The following is a 22,194-nucleotide window of genomic DNA, read 5'->3' as shown; positions in this document are numbered from 1 at the left end:
GTGCTTCTGACCAATGTTCCAAAGATCTGTGGCTCGACTCTGAGGATTTGATCAACAAGGACCTCCAACTCTCGGTGACTGAACTTTGGATTCTTGGTAGTGGGCATGGTGAGGGGTGTGGGTGGGGATGGTGTGGGTGTGGGGGGTGTGTGGATGTTGGGGGGGGGTGTGGATGGTTGTGTTGTGGTAAATAATTTTCCTTTACCTGGACTGAATTTGATACAGAAACATAATTAAAATAGCTCAGTAAAATGAGAGGCAGAATCCGTGGTATTAGAGGTTCGGAATGGGCTTTATTCCAATAATCGATTATAATCGGTTGCTCCAAGTTCCATCACCACGGAGGTTCAGGAAGTGAAGTACATACATTATTGACATGAAATGACTTTTATAGATCATACATTACAATGAGGCGAATGCAGTAGGCGTAACAATTTGATAAGGAAAATGACGACATATCTGCGTAACCAAAAATGGGTGTAATAAGGAGTAAAAAGGAACGTAATTGGTTATGATGTCACCTATAGGTGGATCCATAAGATAATACTTGGCATAGATGCGCGCGCAGCAGCATGACGTGTAATTGACGTGTAACTAGGGGGTGAAGGGGACTTGACATTTAGCTCTACATGTGGAGACGAAAAGTCTGGGGGGTCAAGTCAACCTAATCCCAAATCATATCTAACATCCTATGTTTAAAGAACTATGTTATCCATAAAGAAGGACTCTCGAACAGAATCTATTCTATACTGACTGTGCGTGCGTGTACAAGCGTCTAAGTGTCTACACTAAATGCGAGGGCAGGAATCTTCCATAGTAACAGGACTATGATTTACTTGCATAAGGGCAGAGAAGCCGGGCCTTTTGCTCGGTGGCTGGAAGAATGTTTACTTAAACTACTAGGCAGGAATGCATCGGCTGAGGGGGAAGCAGATAACTCGAAGGTGAAATACAGTTCTTGGCAGAGAATAGGCTGATGTCAGGCTTCGTGAGCCGCGCAGAGAATGAGACAAAGTTCATGGTCACAGATGCAGGCTCAGACTGGAGCTTTCAGAGGCAGAAGGCAAGAAGAGTTTGACGACGGAATCAGGGCCTACTTGCCTGGACTGTAAAATGGCATAAGTGAGCCATATAAAGCCGGTGGCCTTTTGTACTTAGGAATGGAATATCCGGCCTATTCATGGCGGATCTGACAGAGGACATGTTGACGGTGGACGCACATGTATTTGCGTCTTCACAACTGGAACTGGAGGGAACATACATGTACTTGTGACATGCACATAGAACCGTTGGGGTCCAAGATAGGGGACATAACTGACCAGAAAAATCCATATTTCCACATTCCCTCCTTGTCCCCTACTTGCCCGTTAAGAGATATCAATCTTCATCAATCCATTGATCTGTTCATATAGCATCATTTGTTCTTCTTTCTTCTTCCGGGATCTTGAATGAAATCTTGGTGGTGGAATACACGATGTGGCACACAGACCACAGATCGCTGGTCCACATTGTAGACATAGACAGCAACTGAATAGTATGAGAAGGCCAATACCTAGGAAAGATAGAACTCTCCATCCCCAGGCTGATATCACACTCCAAAACCAACTGGACCAAGTCCAAGTGCCTGGGTTCTGGTGTATCTGATTTACAATCTTATGAAGGCGAGTTATGGCTTTATATACTGATGGCGAATTTTCTGGTATGAATACGCAGCAGCTTGATCCGATGACCCTACAAGCTCCGCCCCTATCAGCCAGGATGACGTCAAGGACAAGACGATTTTGAAGCACAACAATCCGCATAGCAGACTGCTCTTCTGTTAAATTGCCTAAGGCGGAAATAGTTTCATTCACTACTGCTTCAAGGGTTCTAGTTAATCTACGTATTAGTTTACTATTAGTAACAGTACCTATATAGGGGAAGATGCCTTTATTGAAATCTGTGTATTTTTCCCATGCTGTTTCAGTGTAATCGACAATCGGGAGATCTCTCCGCTCTCTATTGTGTACTAAATGAATATTTCTATAATAATCAGGAGGAGCTAGGAAAACAGGTGGCAAAAGGAATGCAATGTAGCAGGTACCATCCCAATCTAGAGGTAGACGCATATATGCAGTCTGACCACATATAAAGTAGGAGTGGCGATAAGCTCTGAATGAGGATTTGCCTTGATCACTGAATTCTACTGTAGTAGTGCATTTACTATGGCCCATATGTATGGAACCAACCTTTCTTACACACAATTCACCCTTCGCTGGGAATACTGACATGGTGGGTAAGACTAGTTCAACTTCGGATACGACATTTAGAATCATGAGATTAGGTGTAAAATTACCTAATCCATATACTTCATTTTCTAGATCAGTTCCTGTTCTTTTGGGGCGACCCTCCTTGTCAGGATAGCAGACCTTGAGTAAAACTAGGTTCAGGTTTCCCCATACCCACTGATCTTGGTAAACTGCTGTGTCTGAGTCTATGGAATTGATTAAACTAAACCATGCTCCACAGGAGCCATTATGTGTAAATGGGTGCGGAAAGAATGGCAAGACTCCTTCATAATTCTGATAGGGAGGGAGCCGGCCACACACCCAACAATTAGTGGCATTACTAGTCTGATGGGAATGATGTAACATACTAATGAAAGTGTTATTGCGCAGCGCAAGTCTATAAGACAATTCATGCGGGGGTAAGTTACTAAAAGAATGTTCTGCGGTAACATTGTAAACGTTTCTGGCAATAGGGTAATATATGTGCAACAATATACTTGCAGTAATTATTAAAAGACTCAAGAAAAACAATATTAATAATGTCACTATACAGTGGCTACGCAGTGATTTACAATACGCCTGTCGTTTCATCATTTTCCGCGACTGTCCATTATTCAGGTCTAGAGGATACATGTCAGAGACAGATTCAACCGCTTCACCTAGGAGAGGACTTAAACAATCAAATCGTCTGACGTTCTAGGCCTCAACTTTACTTTATAGAGTTCGGTTTCAGTTTTTTCAACCAAAGGAAGTTTTGAATCAGTCTGTGAGGGAGTGCAGGGCACAATGTCTATATCCGAGGATTGTCCATGAAATTTCTTGATATGACTTGAATGAATCCAGCCCTTGCGGCCCTCGATCTTCACGGCTGTTCTTGTGGTCAGCAGAACCAACTTGGGTGTCTTCCACCTGGGCTCCAGCTGAGTCTTTCGGTCAAAATTTTTCACAAACACGAAATCACCCGGAACTACGTCATGGGGTTTCACCTCAGTGTTGTCGGGAAATGCTGCAGCAACCTGTGAACGACAAGATTGTAGTGCAGACATCAAGGAAGCCAAGTAATCTGTCAGCATATTACAGTCAATATCAGTTATTTTGCGTGGTATAGGCGTCCCCCACATATTTGGTGGTCTGCCGAAGATCACCTCATACGGGGATAGCCCTGTTCGAGAGTGTGCTACCATTCTCATGTAAAAGAGTGCAACTGGTAATGCTACTACCCAGTCGACACCTTTCTCTCTGCATATTTTGGACAATCTGATTTTCAGTATCTGGTTATGTCTTTCTACGAGACCTGCTGCCTCGGGGTGTCGAACACAGTGGAATTTCCACTGATATCCTAGCAGAAGTGAAACATGTTTCATTAATTCGGATGAGAACGGCTGGCCGTTATCTGAGTAGACAACACGTGGTAAACCGTATCGTGGGAAGAATTCTCGAACTAACTGTTTGGCAGTAGTCGGGGCAGTGTAATCTGAAACCGGGTATGCCTCCGTCCAACGGGACAGAGCGCAGACAACTACGAGAACATATTTGAATCCTCGACATCGTTCCATCTGGATATAATCCATCTGGAGGACTTCAAAAGGGTGATCAGGAGGATGAAATCCACCCTGTTCTACGGGAACGCTTTTTCCTGGGTTGAACTGGCAACAGATCATACAGGTACGGACTTTTTGTTTGGCTGCTGCTCGTAAATGTTTATTGAACCAAATGTGTTGAATGCTGTCTAGCATAGCTTTTTCTCCGAGATGTGCTGGACTATGTATAGTGTTAACTATAACTTGGACCATTGAATCAGGAAGGAACCATACAGACCTTTCCTTCATCATCCATCCTTGGTCCGTTTGGATCCCTCCTAATTCAGTCCATTTCTTTATTTCGTCTGGTGTAGCATGTGTCTGTATGTCAATTACGTCAAGAGTAGGATCTTTAACTGTCATACAATGTGTCGGCATCGGGACTATTGTCTTTGTCATGTCGGGGGTTTGAGTTTGAGCAGTCTGTTTAGCTGTTCTGTCGGCTAACTCATTGCCTTGAGAAATGATATCAGTAACTTTCGTATGAGCTTTACATTTCATAATTGATATTGCAGTAGGTAGATGTATTGCATCTAATAAGGCATGAATGAGGGGTCCGTGCTGAATGTGGGCACCGTGGGAAGTTAAATAACCTCTCTCTCGCCACAGCACGCCGAAGTCATGTACAACTCCGAATGCATAACGGGAATCAGTGTATATGTTGACTTTCTTACTTGTGGCTTGAATACAGGCTTGTGTCAGAGCGATGAGCTCTGCGGCTTGAGCTGACAAAGTATTAATACGATTAGTTTCAATGACTTCTGTATCTGTTGTGACTGCGTAAGCAGCCACTAACTCTCCTGTACTTGTTCTCATACATGAACCATCTACATACAACGTCAGGTCTGGATCTGACAATGGGACATCTGTCAAGTCTTGTCTGGGTTTTGTCGTTATAGTAATAACTTCAATACAGTCATGAGCTAGTGGGTCTGTTCCGGTTACTGGCAAAAGTGTGGCAGGATTCAATGTGTTACAGCGTCTGATTTCTATATGTGGCTGAAACAATGTAAGTTCATACCCTGTAAGTCGCGCTATAGTCAAGTGTTGTGTTTGCGTTCTATTCACAAGGACTTCTACTGTGTGTGGTACTTGAACTGTCAATGGATGTCCTAACACTATGGCATCGCTTTGTCTGATTGCTAAAGCTGTCGCTGCTACTGATTTCAGGCATGCAGGCAAAGCCTGAGCTACGGGATCTAATGTACTAGAAAAATAAGCACATGGTTTGTGTGCTCCTGCTTGTTCCTGTGTGAGTACTGACAAAGCAGTACCTTCGCGTTCTGTAACAAAGAGTGTAAACTGTTTTCTGTAACATGGCGTTGCTAAAACCGGTGCTTGACATAAAGCTTTCTTTAGGCTTTCAAAAGCTTGTGTATGTTCCTGAGTCCAAGGGAGAACAGTCGATGTGGCTGCCTCCTGGGTTGTCAACTGAATGAGTGGTTTTGCTAGAAATGCATATTGCGGGATCCACTGTCTACAGTATGAAGTGAGGCCTATGAAAGCCCGCACCTCCTTTTGTGTCTTGGGTATTGGCATGTTAGCTATTAACTGAATGCGGTCTGGTGTAAGCTGCCTTCCCTCCTTGGACAGCGAGTGTCCAAGATAAATAACTCGCTGGACACAGAATTGCAGCTTAGAAGGGGACACCTTGTGCCCCTTTTCGGCTAGAAATTGTAAAACTGTCAGTGATGCTTTTTCACATTCAGGTTCGCTTCGGGCGGTGATCAGCAGATCATCGACGTATTGAAGCAGAGCAGTGTTAACTGGCATGTGGATACTGTCAAGTTCTCGTTTCAGTGCTTGGCTATAGATGCTGGGGCTTTCTGTAAATCCTTGAGGTGCGCGTGAGAATTTAAAGCTACGTCCATTTAAACTAAATCCGAATAAATATTGGCTTTCCGGATCTATTGGGACGCTGAAAAAGGCATTCTTGAGATCGATTACAGTAAAGAATGTCGCTTCGGAATCAATAGCTGTCAGTAATGACGAGATATCTGGGACCACAGGGAATTGTGGCACAATGCATTTGTTTAACTCGCGCAGATCAATAACCAATCGATATACTGGCGGGGCCTTAGGATCTGTTCGTTTAAGAATCGGAATTATCGGGGAATTACATACATTGGAGTCTGTTTCCACAACCACTCCTTGGGCAATGAGCTCGTCAATGATTTGTAGTAAAGCCACTACAGCATCTGGTGGTAACTTGTATTGTCGCATTCGTGGTAGTACCACTCCTGCCTTTAGTGTAACTCGATATGGTGTAATATTCATGCAACCAACATCAGTAGGGCCTTGTGCCCATAGACGTGTAGGTAAAGTCTGCAGTCGGGGATCCATGTCTCTAGATACATAGTGACCTTTAAAATCACGTAAAAACAATCTTACACCTTCCGGAGAACAACATATTATAGCTCCTAGAGCTTTTAATGTTTTTATTCCTAACAGGTTTTCTGGACATGATTTAGTAAGCAATAAATCTGTAGTTCGGGTCAGAGGTCCTATCGTAAGTGGCAGAGGTTGTGACACTTCATTAACAATAGGTTTTCCTGAAAAACCAAGGGAAATATTTTGTGAGCCTGAGAGGGGTGCCCCTGGAACTTCACTACGTTTTATAGTTGTTCGACTTGCCCCTGTATCGAGTAAAAATTTTCTATCTTGACCTAATAATTCACTGTGTACATAAGGTCCTTCTTGATCTACAGGTATCTCGATAAGGGGTAAGTCAACTTCCCTCTCTACGCTAGTTCATGCGTAACGCTGATACTCAGGGTATTCATACTGTGCGGTCTGATACATTTGTCGTGTTGTTGTCTGTGTGGCAGCAACAGGCAACGGTGGTGCAGCCGGCACAAACTGTATTGGCTGTTGTGCGGCTGGCATGGCCTGGGCATGCTGCAGAGCTCCTTGTTCATTCTGATCTTGTCTAAATGGCCGTGATCTTTCTTGTGTTTTACCTATGGCGATATTATGTTTTAAAACTGGACAATCGTGTACGTAATGACCTGGCTTTTTACAATAATTGCATGTCCCTTTTACAGGTCCTGCTGAGTCGGAATGTGTCATACCCTTTTTATGTCCTTCAGCTGGAACTGTCTGGGAAACTAACATTTTCATTTTCGTGTCTTTCATGCGTCTGTGTTCATGTTCTTGTTCCTCTCTAATTCTATTATGATGGTACTGTAACATTTGTAACATTTGTGATGGAGTGTTACCTTGCCAGGTACTCTCGAATTTTAATACTCTATTCTTTACTGGTGGCAGGGCATTTTCTACTAATTTTGTTACAAACAGATGTGGGTATGATTCGCTACTTGCTTTTATGCCACTATTTATACCAAAACATTTTTCAAATCGGGCATAGTAATCACTAGTGTCTTCATCTTGCTTCTGTTTACAGGCTGAAATTGTACCCCAATCTTCCTTTTTCGTAGTTAATAAGCGTGGCAGTACCTGTACTAATAAACCTGGCAGTGCTTTAGTTTTATCCCCAAGTCCTGCTCCTGCAGTTCGGGCCTTTTCTTCCGCTTCTAACACTGACCATTCTATCTTTTGGTCTCCTACCTCCCACTCTTTTTCCTTGAGTTTCTCATAAATGCCAGCAGGCATCAATACCTTTAATATTGTCATAATGTCGGGATAGGTGTACTCTCCCATGAGTAACATGTCTTTAATTTCTCGGTGAAAACCCGCTGGGTCTTTGTCATGACTGGGTACCACTTTCTTCATATGTAACAATTCTATTTTTGATATGGGCGTATATACAAATACGCGCTTGAACTGATTGTCCTCGCCCTTTATTGGGTGCACTTCTCGTAAGGGATTCTGTCTATCCATGTAATACGTGGTTCTTTCCTTGACAGGCAATGAGACACGGTCTGAACATACAAAAAGAATATACTGCTTTCTTGATTCTAGAATTTCTTTAATTAATTTAGTACCTGCACCTCTCCATTTATTCATAAGTAATTCAGTCAGTATGTCAGGTAAGGGACCAGGGTCCGAATGCTGACTTCGATATAGTATAATGAGTTGTTGAATCATATAAATCCCAGCTAACCTCTGTTCATCTGGGGTAAGATTCAAGAATGTGCGTACTACTGTATCATCACTATATTTTCCGGGACTGTCCACCCAATGGACAGCTGCCCTGGCTAAATCTTGTTCATCCATAGAATCGAGAAAATGATAACCCCTTCGTTCTCGGAGTAGTTTGTCGGCGGTTTGGAACGAATGCTCGTTAGACCTTATATTAATTATAGGTATTTGGAAATTCCTGTTATTATCTGGACATATCGGACGTATTGGGTCAATAAGACATCTCGTACTATTATAAGATCTTCTTTTACCTACATAGGCTATAGTTTCTGACTGTCCTGTGGGCGGTCCTGACCCTTCTTCCTCGTTTTGTTCGAACTCGTCTACCTCTAATCTCTCTTCGTGTAGGCGTTCTATTTCTTTACGGATCTTTCGGCACATGGCTATTATACAATTTTGTTTATCATGTCTCCCTTCTGATATATTCTGGCTCCATCTTGTAAGAATTTGCATTGCTTCCGGGTCTACCCCCGGTCGGTCTTGATTTCTGATCACACAGTTTATGAGGAAACGTAACAGTTCCCCCTGTATCTCTACTTTCTGGTATTCCATAGCTCTGTTAATACATTCTGGATCTCGCCCTGTTTGGACAAAATGGTATATATTATCTAGATGCGCAGTCATTCCTGGTAACTTCCCTAAATACACTGCGGCTCGTCTGATACGCAATGACGCCAGGGTCATTTCGTCCTCTTTACCGGGCACAGGATCATATCTGCAATCTATAAGAAGTTCCTTCAGCGTACGGGCACTTATGAGTTTGGGTGTACGTGAATGTGCTGACTCTTGAAAAGTAAGTTTATTTATTCTGGGTGGCGTAGAAAAGATATTGGTAGCACCTCCCGTGGCCCCATCTGGGGTGTCGGGTGTGAAAGGATTCGTCGGACGTGACACAGCAACTACAGGTGTGGACACAGCTATAGAAGTAGCTGTAGGAGCGGATGCAGAAACAGATGTGCTTGCCAGAACTTGTGACTCGATTTGTTGCTGAAGGGATACGGGTGCTGGATCTTGGCGTTGGACCTCCCTGGTATGCGGTCTATGCGGGGCGGAATTAGCATATTCGGGAGCTGCGTCATCTAAATATGAGGAAAGAAAAACGTCTTCTGCGGATCTAGGATGCCCCTTAGGATGTACCTTTATTGGGAACAATGGGGGTGGCAAGTCTTTCGGTATTTCCGGGGTAGCCTTAGGTAATCCTTCGGCCAGAAGGGGATACATACCATTCATAAGGGCATTTCTTTGTCTGTCTACTTGTTCTGTTTTCACTCGGATACCTTCCTCAATTAATAGATTTTCTCGAACTTTATTGGAATTCTCTTTACTCTTCTCTTCCTGTCTACGTGCTTTTTCTGTTCGTCTATGTGATTCTTTACGCCATAATTCAATGGCATCTTTCTGTGACTGTCTGACTTTCCTTTTCCATAACTCTTCTTCTACTTTCATGATGCACTCTGCATCCCAGGTTCCCGCTGTGGGCCACCTCTGACTTTCTGGTAATCCCTTGGTGTAGTCTACCCATAAATCAAGAAATAATATAGCGTCTAAGCCATGTTTGTGATACATAAAGTGCCCTGGAGTGTCCCTAGGAGGAATAGGAACGGCTTCTTCGAGAATCCCTTTTCTAGTAGTGATCTGTCTTAATTTCGAAAAGAGCGGCATATTGAGAACTGACCTTATACTTGATTTTGACCAACTGACCTGATACTTGATTTTGAACAGACTTAATACAATAAACACGATAATGAACAGTCATTCATACCACAATATACAGAACATACTTAAACACATTAAACATTACACATTAAACCTTTAACTGAAACAACAATGATGATCGTCTGCATAACTAATCACCAAGCTTAATTCTTGACAATAACTAGATACTTCGGAATACTTGATATACTGCTAAACAGTACAGATACACTGCTGAAACAGTGCAGACCGGATTTGTGTACCCAAACCCGTCTTGACCGGCACAACCTATGTGCACGTCAGAAATGCCTCCCCAGCAATGGTACTCACCGGGTAGCTTCGGAAACGGAAGGCCTCGGTAACTTGAACTTGAACCGGACTGGACTCGACTCGACTCGTCGGACACTGGGCTTGACTTCGGACTGGTGGGTCTCTGTATACCTCGGATCTTGCTCTCTCAGCTAGGCTCTGGTCGGGATACTTCGCACTTCTCACCGCCTCGTCTGGGTGTTGATCGCAGTCTCAGTCGCCCCCGCTTGACCGGAGGGAGATACAGGAAATCCTGCTGGTACGCGTTATTGTCCGTCCAGCTGTGGCAGGAGACCGGGCCTGCAACGCACCGCCGGCGCGTGAGATGAGAAAGTGTCCCTGTTCGGGCGCCATTCATGTGGTAAATAATTTTCCTTTACCTGGACTGAATTTGATACAGAAACATAATTAAAATAGCTCAGTAAAATGAGAGGCAGAATCCGTGGTATTAGAGGTTCGGAATGGGCTTTATTCCAATAATCGATTATAATCGGTTGCTCCAAGTTCCATCACCACGGAGGTTCAGGAAGTGAAGTACATACATTATTGACATGAAATGACTTTTATAGATCATACATTACAATGAGGCGAATGCAGTAGGCGTAACAATTTGATAAGGAAAATGACGACATATCTGCGTAACCAAAAATGGGTGTAATAAGGAGTAAAAAGGAACGTAATTGGTTATGATGTCACCTATAGGTGGATCCATAAGATAATACTTGGCATAGATGCGCGCGCAGCAGCATGACGTGTAATTGACGTGTAACTAGGGGGTGAAGGGGACTTGACATTTAGCTCTACATGTGGAGACGAAAAGTCTGGGGGGTCAAGTCAACCTAATCCCAAATCATATCTAACATCCTATGTTTAAAGAACTATGTTATCCATAAAGAAGGACTCTCGAACAGAATCTATTCTATACTGACTGTGCGTGCGTGTACAAGCGTCTAAGTGTCTACACTAAATGCGAGGGCAGGAATCTTCCATAGTAACAGGACTATGATTTACTTGCATAAGGGCAGAGAAGCCGGGCCTTTTGCTCGGTGGCTGGAAGAATGTTTACTTAAACTACTAGGCAGGAATGCATCGGCTGAGGGGGAAGCAGATAACTCGAAGGTGAAATACAGTTCTTGGCAGAGAATAGGCTGATGTCAGGCTTCGTGAGCCGCGCAGAGAATGAGACAAAGTTCATGGTCACAGATGCAGGCTCAGACTGGAGCTTTCAGAGGCAGAAGGCAAGAAGAGTTTGACGACGGAATCAGGGCCTACTTGCCTGGACTGTAAAATGGCATAAGTGAGCCATATAAAGCCGGTGGCCTTTTGTACTTAGGAATGGAATATCCGGCCTATTCATGGCGGATCTGACAGAGGACATGTTGACGGTGGACGCACATGTATTTGCGTCTTCACAACTGGAACTGGAGGGAACATACATGTACTTGTGACATGCACATAGAACCGTTGGGGTCCAAGATAGGGGACATAACTGACCAGAAAAATCCATATTTCCACAGTGTGTGTGTGTGAATGTGATGAGAGGGTGTTTGTGAGGGTGGTCGTGTGAAGGTGTGCAAGTGTAAGATGTGGTGTCGCTTGTAGTCTGGTTCTGTGGTGTCTGGCAGCAGTGGGTCTGTTGCAAAGGCTCATGGTTTGTGTGTGTGGGCCCTTTTTATTGGTCCATGGGTGGGTGTGGCAGTGTTTGAATTTTGGGTGGGTGTGTTATAAGGAGTGGTGGTGTATTGGGCCTCTGTTTGTTTTTGACAGTTGCAGGTCAGTGATTGTGTTATTTTAGTGGTTGTTGGCCATGTTTAGTGGCTGTGTGCCTTTCGAATGGTGTATTGTTGAGTTGTTTTGTTTTGTCCTTGTTGTGTACGTGCGTTTTGAGCGTGTGTACGGTGTGTACATGGGCCATTTGGTTGTACGATTTGGTCCTTGTGTGTGGCTTTGTACGACTCGTACATGCGGTTGTGATGTTGGGGCATGGGGTGCGCTCCGTACTTAGGAGGTTGTGTTGGGGGTGCGCCAGGAACGTACTGGGGTGGGGGTACGACTGGAACGTACTGGGGTGTGGGTGGACGGGGCTATGACACGTCCTGGGGTAGGGGTGTGGCTCGCACGTACTGGGGTGTAGGTACACGGGGGGTACGACACGTACAGGGGGGGGGTGTACATGGACGGTGGTACGACACGTACTGGGGTGGGGGGGTGTACATTGACGGTGGTACGACACGTACTGGGGTGGGGGTACGACTGGAACGTACTGGGGTGTGGGTGGACGGGGCTATGACACGTCCTGGGGTGGGGGTGTGGCTCGCACGTACTGGGGTGTAGGTACACGGGGGTACGACACGTACAGGGGGGGGGGTGTACATGGACGGTGGTACGACACGTACTGGGGTGGGGGGGTGTACATTGACGGTGGTACGACACGTACTGGGGTGGGGGTACGACTGGAACGTACTGGGGTGTGGGTAGACGGGGCTATGACACGTCCTGGGGTGGGGGTGTGGCTCGCACGTACTGGGGTGTAGGTACACGGGGGGTACGACACGTACAGGGGTGGGGGGGTGTCCATGGACGATGGTACGACACGTACTGGGGTGGGGGGGTGTACATTGACGGTGGTACGACACGTACTGGGGTGGGGGTACGACTGGAACGTACTGGGGTGTGGGTAGACGGGGCTATGACACGTCCTGGGGTGGGGGTGTGGCTCGCACGTACTGGGGTGTAGGTACACGGGGGGTACGACACGTACAGGGGTGGGGGGGTGTCCATGGACGATGGTACGACACGTACTGGGGTGGGGGGGTGTACATTGACGGTGGTACGACACGTACTGGGGTGGGGGTACGACTGGAACGTACTGGGGTGTGGGTGGACGGGGCTATGACACGTCCTGGGGTGGGGGTGTGGCTCGCACGTACTGGGGTGTAGGTACACGGGGGGTACGACACGTACAGGGGGGGGGTGTACATGGACGGTGGTACGACACGTACTGGGGTGGGGGGGTGTACATTGACGGTGGTACGACACGTACTGGGGTGGGGGTACGACTGGAACGTACTGGGGTGTGGGTAGACGGGGCTATGACACGTCCTGGGGTGGGGGTGTGGCTCGCACGTACTGGGGTGTAGGTACACGGGGGGTACGACACGTACAGGGGTGGGGGGTGTCCATGGACGATGGTACGACACGTACTGGGGTGGGGGGGTGTACATTGACGGTGGTACGACACGTACTGGGGTGGGGGTACAACAGGAACGTACTGGGGTGTGGGTAGACGGGGCTATGACACGTCCTGGGGTGGGGGTGTGGCTCGCACGTACTGGGGTGTAGGTACACGGGGGGTACGACACGTACTGGGGTGGGGGTACGACTGGAACGTACTGGGGTGTGGGTGGACGGGGCTATGACACGTCCTGGGGTGGGGGTGTGGCTCGCACGTACTGGGGTGTAGGTACACGGGGGGTACGACACGTACAGGGGGGGGTGTACATGGACGGTGGTACGACACGTACTGGGGTGGGGGGGTGTACATTGACGGTGGTATGACACGTACTGGGGTGGGGGTTCGACTGGAACGTACTGGGGTGTACCTAGACGGGTGGGGGTATACATATACGGGGGGTACGTGTCGGACGTACGGGGGCTGGGGGGAGTGTTGGGCGCGTATGCGGGCACATGTCTCCATGGTTGCTGTAGGAGTTCGGTGCGGACGGTGTTTTTTCCATACGGTTGTAACCTCGGACGCACGGGATGGATCGTGATTCCTAGGTCGGACTTGGTTTTTCACGTTTGTAAGGTAAATCGTCCGAGGACGTGTCGGACACATTTTCCGACCCGGGGACGTGTGGGGAATGATTCCCAGTGCGGTTCGTATGGACTTTTTACCATGCGAATCGTGATTGCCAGTTCGTACGGCACTTGTACGATTCGTACGGTAAAAAGACCCGATACGAGTCGCACGGGGGAATTTTTTACCGGATCGTGATCGGCACCAGAGTAGCCATAACTTACATACCATCCCAGCATAACTCTGCGAACAACACTTACAAAATAAAACAAATAAGAACACAGCACGGGGCATATCCTGTACTATTAGGACATGGTAACAGAATGTTAAACGAATAACGGGATCTATAGAGGGTTTGAAAAAACATTATATAAATGAATATCATGGGTGATACTCCGAGGTCTCGCATAAACCATTCTAAAAATACGGAACATGCAATCATTTATGCAAAAACAATGTACAGCCATGAGCTGTATGCTATATTCTACTTTGATAGAAAGAATTTCCGAAAGGTGCTACTAGTGCAAAACGTGGGGTGATAATACAGTGCATTGTTCAGTGCATCACATGTTAAAGTGACAGGCAAGGGGCAGTTTACTCTAACAAAAGTCTAGGAATTCACCGATGCTGCACGTTACCAATATACCTGTATGAACATAAATGTCCACATGGAAATGCGAGATCCCACTATTGCCTCGTGTGTAAACATGAAACTGCACCTCTCTCTACAAGGCAATCCCACAGACTTCACCGTTGCCCTCCACGGGAATGCTGCACCCCTGCAGATACCACCCTGTCACCTCCTATACACAATACACGTGTCTACACAAAACTATCCAACTAGTTACTTACTTCATAATATTCAATCACATTTGGTGACCTTCTACTCTGTGAAATAATTTGTGTTTGCCATCTCAATCAAAGTGAATTTTCTCCTATCACTCTCATGGAAATTTCACTTTAATTTCTCCCAGAATAGGATTTTATTTTGTGGTTTCTTCAACTATTCTATTTCGTCGGCTTATCTGTCTAATTTTCATAATTTTCCTTTTACGCTTCTATCTATTGGTGCTTATTTGTTGGCTTGTCTATTTGTATTCATTATTTTAATTTTGTTTCTTATTGTTATTAGTTACCATTTGTCACTTGTTTACCTGTTAATTTGTATTAATTATTCTCCTTTACACTTCTCTTCATTAGTTCCTGTTTGATGTCCTGCTGTCATATTGTTTCTCTTTTGAAAACCGTGCCATTTTGTGTCTCGATAAATGGATACTTTGCACAGGTTTGCTAGTGCCCAGCAGGGCAGGCTATACATAGCAAACACCCCTCTACTCACAGTAATAAAATTACTACATGTGAGTGTCACCCTGTGAGTTGATGTCTGGATTAAATTGTATCTTTTCACTCACAGGGATACACAAGGTCAATCACTTTGACACACTATGTTACAGAATCCTGTGGTTACAAAAATCCCTGGACTCCAAGTCGCATCCGGCAAGGCTTGCTAAAGTGTTCAGTAACCCCCAACCATGTGGAAAATCACCCATTTGTGGGCTCCATGTTTCACCTTTCAGAGTTATTGTTGGAAATGGCCCTTTTTGCAGGGCTATCCCAAAACTTTTTGCTTCTTCCTTCTTTGTTTTTCCTGACCTGTGGCTGTTGGCTTTAGAACTCTGGGCACTTTACCACTGCTGATCAGTGCTAAAGTGCATTTGCTCTCTCTGTAAGTTGTAATTGTGATTGGATATCCATGATTGGCATATTTGTTTTACTAGTCGGTCCCTAGTAAAGTGCACTGAGTGTGCCAGGGCTGGCGTTTCAAATGCTACTAGTGGGCCTGCAGCACTGATTGTGCCACCCACATGAGTAGCCCTAAAATGGTGTCTCAGGCCTGCCACTGCAGTGCCTGTGCGCAGTTTGTTAACTGCCATGTTGTACTGGGATCACTGACATAATATCGATTACCAAAATATCGACTACTTAAAATATCGTTGCTAAATTATCGACTACAATATTATCGACTCACCATACTTATTAAACAAAATACAAAAATATCGAGTACACAATATCGTCTTAACAAAATATCGTATATCATTATATCGAAGTTAAAAATATCGTTAACAAAATTATCGTCTACTCTTAAATGACAAAGTAAATGACAAAATTATCGAAACCAGAAATATAGACAACCAAAATATAGAATATTTCACAATATCGACTATCTAAAAAACTATGAAGAAAATATACTTTAAGCACAACACATACATTAACATTGCAATACATAATAAAACACGTAAATAACATTAAAATTTTCGTTCAAACACATACATTTAAAAATAAACATTCCATAAACAATATGAATACATTTCACTACATAAATAATTTTATAATTATTATACATGCATTAAACCACATTTAAAAATATCTTTAAAGCATTTAATACTACAAATAAACAATGACTTACTACTAATAAGTTGCTAATTAGCGTTTCCCTTACAAGGAAACAAACAGCCAGAAAAGAAAAAAAAATTTAAGGTGGACCAATGACATGCTCACATTTCAAATTAAACCAATGAAATGAAGCAACTAATTAATTGCACACTATAAAAACACTACATTTCAACATCTCTTTCACACTACAAACTGAAAAGAAGAAATAAGACGAAACTCTACTCAACTGTTTCCTGAAAGAAGAATTACAGTCCAAAACAAAATTTAACAACTACAGAAAGTAAGTTAAACTCTGTTTATAAAGCAACTAATCTAGAATGCTACAGCTGAAACTATTTCTATAAATGAATGTACTACACTTCATTTAATTACATTCATTTCGCCTCTATAGATACCTTCTAAAAAGACAGAAATATTTTGGACATACCCACAACTCTAATATTAATCAATGTAAGTATTGTTTTACTTTTTCCTACCCACCTACAACTATTAAATAAAAAAATAATTCTAAAAAATATTTATTCCTTATTTGTCTCCTCTACAGAAAACCACTGAACCATCCAAAACTACCTTCTACGCAATCACCTACTGGACCAAAGAAATAAGTAAGTATATAAACCTCATAAATTAAACAGCCTAAAATACGCAGCCAGAATGTTACTTTCCCCTTAAAACAGTAGCACATTCAAAAAAATGTATCCAACTATTAACAAATTTTTTTCTCTTATCAACAGAAAATCTATCTCCAAGATTAAACTGAAAGCTTGAAGTCAGCTAATTAACATCTTTCAACACCTCAAATTATACATTGTAAGTATATTCACTAAAATGTAAATATATTTAAAATATAGATAACATTGTTTATATTTACAAAATATTTTTTCATCTCCCCTAGCATAATACAGAACAACATGACTGAAGGTGCTGAATTTATAACGTCTCAAAAAAATAAAATGTTGCTATGTTATATGGGTTATGTATATACACAAGAAAAGCAAAGTGGTCTGAAAATGTTTTGGAAATGTAGCAAATACTACTCAAACAAATGCTATGGTAGAGCTATTACAAAAGAAACCACTGTTCTTTCTGTAAAAGAACATAATCACCCCCCCAATATTACAGAGATAGAAGTTAGAAATGCTCTTGAAAACATTAAAGAAGCAAGTACTAGCACTGATAAACCCACCACCCAAATACTCAAAGAACAATTAATAAAAATACCACACCATGCATCAGCACAATTACCCCCAATTGATTGTTTAAAAAGAACTATAGCTAGTCAAAAAAAACTAACTACCAAAACTTTACCTACCCCTAAAACATTTGATACAGTAATCATTCCCCCAGAATTAAGCATAACTCACACTAATGAACCATTTATTTTTTTTGACAACAAATCTCCTGAGAAAAGAATAATTATGTTTGCTACTGCAAACAATTTAGTGAAATTACAACAATGTGACACTTGGATGATGGATGGAACTTTTAAAGTTTGTCCAAAACCATTTTACCAGCTGTACACAGTGCATGGATTGTACCAACATTCTAACATTCCATTCATCTATGCCCTCTTACCAAATAAACAGCAAACAACATACATAGAAATATTAACCAAAATTAAAGAAGAAACCAATAATTATTTCCCACAAAAAATAATTATTGATTTCGAATTAGCCATGATCAATTCAATACTAAAAAATTATCCACACACAGCAATCCAAGGTTGCTATTATCATTTTAACCAGAGTCTATGGAGACATCTGCAAAAGTCCACCCTAAGTGTACAATATGCTACAGATAGTACTTTTGCCTACCAGGTTAAAAAACTAATAGCACTAGCATACGTACCTGTGACAGATGTAGCAGAACACTATAATATTCTAATAGAAAGTCCCTATTACAAAAAGAACGAAGACAAATTAAGCCAACTCCTAGACTACTTTGAGGACACCTGGGTGGGAAGATTACATCGATCAGGACATAGAAGACAACCAAAGTTCCACATTCCTTGGTGGAATGTATACCTGAGTACCTTAAATAAACAATCCAAAACAAACAATAGTGTTGAAGGATGGCATAATGCCTTCCAAGCAACTACAAGCAGAGGGAAACCTACCCTACAAAAACTCCTGGAATCTCTACAAAAAGAACAAAGCTACCAAGAATTACGGATGCAACAATCTGTTACTCAAATAGGTCCTAAATTAACTAAACAAACCAAACAAATGTTTGATCTACTACAAAGTCAAGTAAACCTATACCCATCAACAAGTGGCCTAGACTACCTATCACTAATAGCCAAAAGCATTTTATAATTAACATACACACAGCTAATAAATGAAATAGGTCAATACAATAAACAATTGCAATCATATATTAATACTATATTTTCCTAAATAATATATAATTGTCAGATACATTTCATTTTCATATAGAAAATATATCTGTACAATTAAATATTATTTCTGTAAATATAATATATATAACAATAAACTATAATAAGATTTCCCACCCAAATTATAACAAAATATAACTTACCATTGATGTAGCCATACAAGATGAATTCCACCAAGTAATACTCCTTCCATTTCTATGTCAATCCATAGTAATAATTAAAAATTTGCCGCACCAAAAATGAAAATATCAACACATCCAATGTAAATCCATCCTCGACAAATCCAAAAACGTGAAACCCTCAAAAACCCGAAAAATAGGTCAAAATAGTAACAAACGCTCCTGGAAATCCCGGCGAAAAAAACAGTGTGATAACTTTATTAGTTTCATTAAGTAAAACACACTGTAAAAAAAAAAAAAAATAACGTCTCTCTTTCCATCATAATATCCAAACCCTCAAAAACCCGAAAAGAAGTGAAAAATCAAAATAAACGCTCCATGAAATCCCGTAAAAAGTTAAAAAGTGTGTTAACATTATTACTTAAATCAAGTAACACACACTTTAAAAAAAAAAAACGCGTCTTGGTCTTCGAAAAAACATCGATCAACATTTACCTGAAAAACAGAACAAAACATACCCACCCACACAATCACACCCAAATACATTTAATAAATACAATTACATCATTTCAAAACAACACATATTTAATCACAATATTTACTTCGAAAACTACGTCACAACCAGTAAACAACCAGACGTAACTAAATCATTACTAACACGTCAAAAACACCCAAAACATTTTAATTTATCTATCAATACACTATAAACATCCTAACTACCCTAAACATAAGTATTTAATAACACTTAATACTTAAAACACCCCTTACCTTGCTCAACGCGACGCAGCTTCCAACCGCGAGCTTCCTCAGTCCAAAATGACCCAAAATAACATGAAGCGGTTACAAAATAATCCCATTCAAATAAAAGTCCCTAATTAAATCAGTGTAAATACATTAAAACATTATAATCATATATAAATATAACATAAATGTATCTAAATTTTTTGAAAATTATTTTGTAATAAACAATACCTTAAAAAATTATATTCATAATAATCATAAATACATTATTATTATGATTATAATACAGTATTTTTTTTTCACAACTGTACAAACTATAATAAAAAATTTTTATTATTTAAAAATTATTTACAAAATGTACATGTTGCAAAACAATTTATTTCATATAATTATAAAATATAAAAATTAATAATATTAACATTTCCTACAATAATATTATTAATCATCATTAAAAATACATAGCATAAAAATATACTTTTTGTCATGTACTAATTATGTACAACAACAAAAACAAAATGAAACAATATTCTTCAGAAATTAAATATGCAATGATTTTTTTTATGTATATAGCCAACAAAAACATTATGATATGAATACTGTAAAAATATGTTTATTTGCAAACAATGTTAAAAAGTAATAAATGTTATGTATGTTTTTTTGTAATTATCAATACTTCTGTTATAAAATGTGATAATATCAATACATTTTATTTTCCTTAAAACATTGCAAAAAGACACAAATTAATGCATATTTGCTGTATGTCTACTAATGTATACTCCATTCTGTAAATAAAAAAAAAATAATCTGTCTACTTTCTTCAACAAAAATAAAGCTTATCTAAAAATATAAAATGTGTAATTGGATTTCATAATTTATAACTCTCACATATATAATGTAGCTAATTTAATTGTTTAAAAATGTAAATAATCACATTTTTTTCCAACATTTAATCCAAAAACATACTTCATTAACACAATACATATACATTCAGCACACTAACCCTATACAAATTACTATTCCCATTTCACCTACATTAAAGTTAGGAAAACTGCTGGACACTAACCCTATATAATTTACTATTCCCACTCCAGTTAACATAAAGTCAGGAAAGGTGCTGGACAGTAACCCTATATCATTTACTATTCCCACTCCAGTTAACATAAAGTCAAGGAAGGTGCTGGACAGTAAACCTATATAATTTACTATTCCCACTCCAGTTAACATAAACTCAGGAAAGGTGCTGGACAGTAACCATATATAATTTACGATTCCCACTCCAGTTAACATAAAGTCAAGGAAGGTGCTATATAGTAACCCTATATAATTTAATATTCCCACTCCAGTTAACATTAAGTCAGGAAAGGTGCTGGACAGTAACCCTATATAATTTACTATTCCCACTCCAGTTAACATAAAGTCAGGAAAGGTGCTGGACAGTAACCCTATATCATTTACTATTCCCACTCCAGTTAACATAAAGTCAAGGAATGTGCTGGACAGTAACCCTATATAATTTACTATTCCCACTCCAGTTAACAAAAACTCAAGGAAGGTGCTGGACAGTAACCCTATATAATTAACTATTCCCACTCCAGTTAACATAAATTCAGAGAAAATGCTTGACAGTAACCCTATATAATTTACTATTCCCACTCCAGTTAACATAAATTCTGAGAAGGTGGTGGACAGTAACCCTATATAATTTACTATTCCCACTCCAGTTAACATAAAGTCAGAGAAGATGCTGGACACTAACCCTATATAATTTACTATTCCCACTCCAGTTAACATAAACTCAGGAAAGGTGCTGGCCAGTAACCCTATATAATTTACTATTCCCACTCCAGTTAACATAAAGTCAAGGAAGGTGCTGGACAGTAAACCTATATAATTTACTATTCCCACTCCAGTTAACATAAACTCAGGAAAGGTGCTGGACAGTAACCATATATAATTTACTATTCCCACTCCAGTTAACATAAAGTCAAGGAAGGTGCTATATAGTAACCCTATATAATTTAATATTCCCACTCCAGTTAACATTAGGGTGCCAATTCCGATCCGGTAAAAAAATTCCCCGTCCGACTCGTATCCGGATTTTTTTCCGTCCGAATCGTCAAAGTAGCGTACAAACTGCCAAGTACGATTCGAACGGAAAAAAGTCCATACGAATCGCATTGGGAAGATTTCCCCACACGTCCTCGGGTCGGGAAAAGTCACCGACACGTCCCCGGGCGAGAAACCCACCGTGCGGAAAAATAAAGTCCGACTGCGCAAGTACGATCCCTCCCGTCCTCCCCATTTCACAACCGTACGCAAAAAACACCGTCCGAACCGAACTCCCATAGCAACCATGGAGACATGTGCCCGCATACGCGCCGAACACCCCACCACCCCCCGCCCGCGTATGTACGCCCCGAACCCCCACCCGTGTATGTACGCACCAAACACCCACCCGTGTATGTACGCCCCCGAACCCCCCCCAGCCGTGTATGTACGCACCGAACCACCAGCCGTGTATGTACGCCCCCGAACCCCCCCCAGCCGTGTATGTACGCACCGAACCTCCACCCGTGTATGTACGCCCCCGAACCCCCCCCAGCCGTGTATGTACGCACCAAACCCCCACCCGTGTATGTACGCACCTAACACCCACCCCAGCCGTGTATGTACGCACCGAACCACCACCCGTGTATGTACGGACCGAACCCCCACCCCAGCAGAGTATGTACGCCCC

Source organism: Triturus cristatus, chromosome 1_2 (genome assembly GCF_964204655.1).
Source record: "Triturus cristatus chromosome 1_2, aTriCri1.1, whole genome shotgun sequence".
Classification (NCBI taxonomy): domain Eukaryota; kingdom Metazoa; phylum Chordata; class Amphibia; order Caudata; family Salamandridae; genus Triturus; species Triturus cristatus.
The sequence above is the reverse complement of the archived record's forward strand: the minus strand, read 5'-3'. Positions refer to the sequence as shown.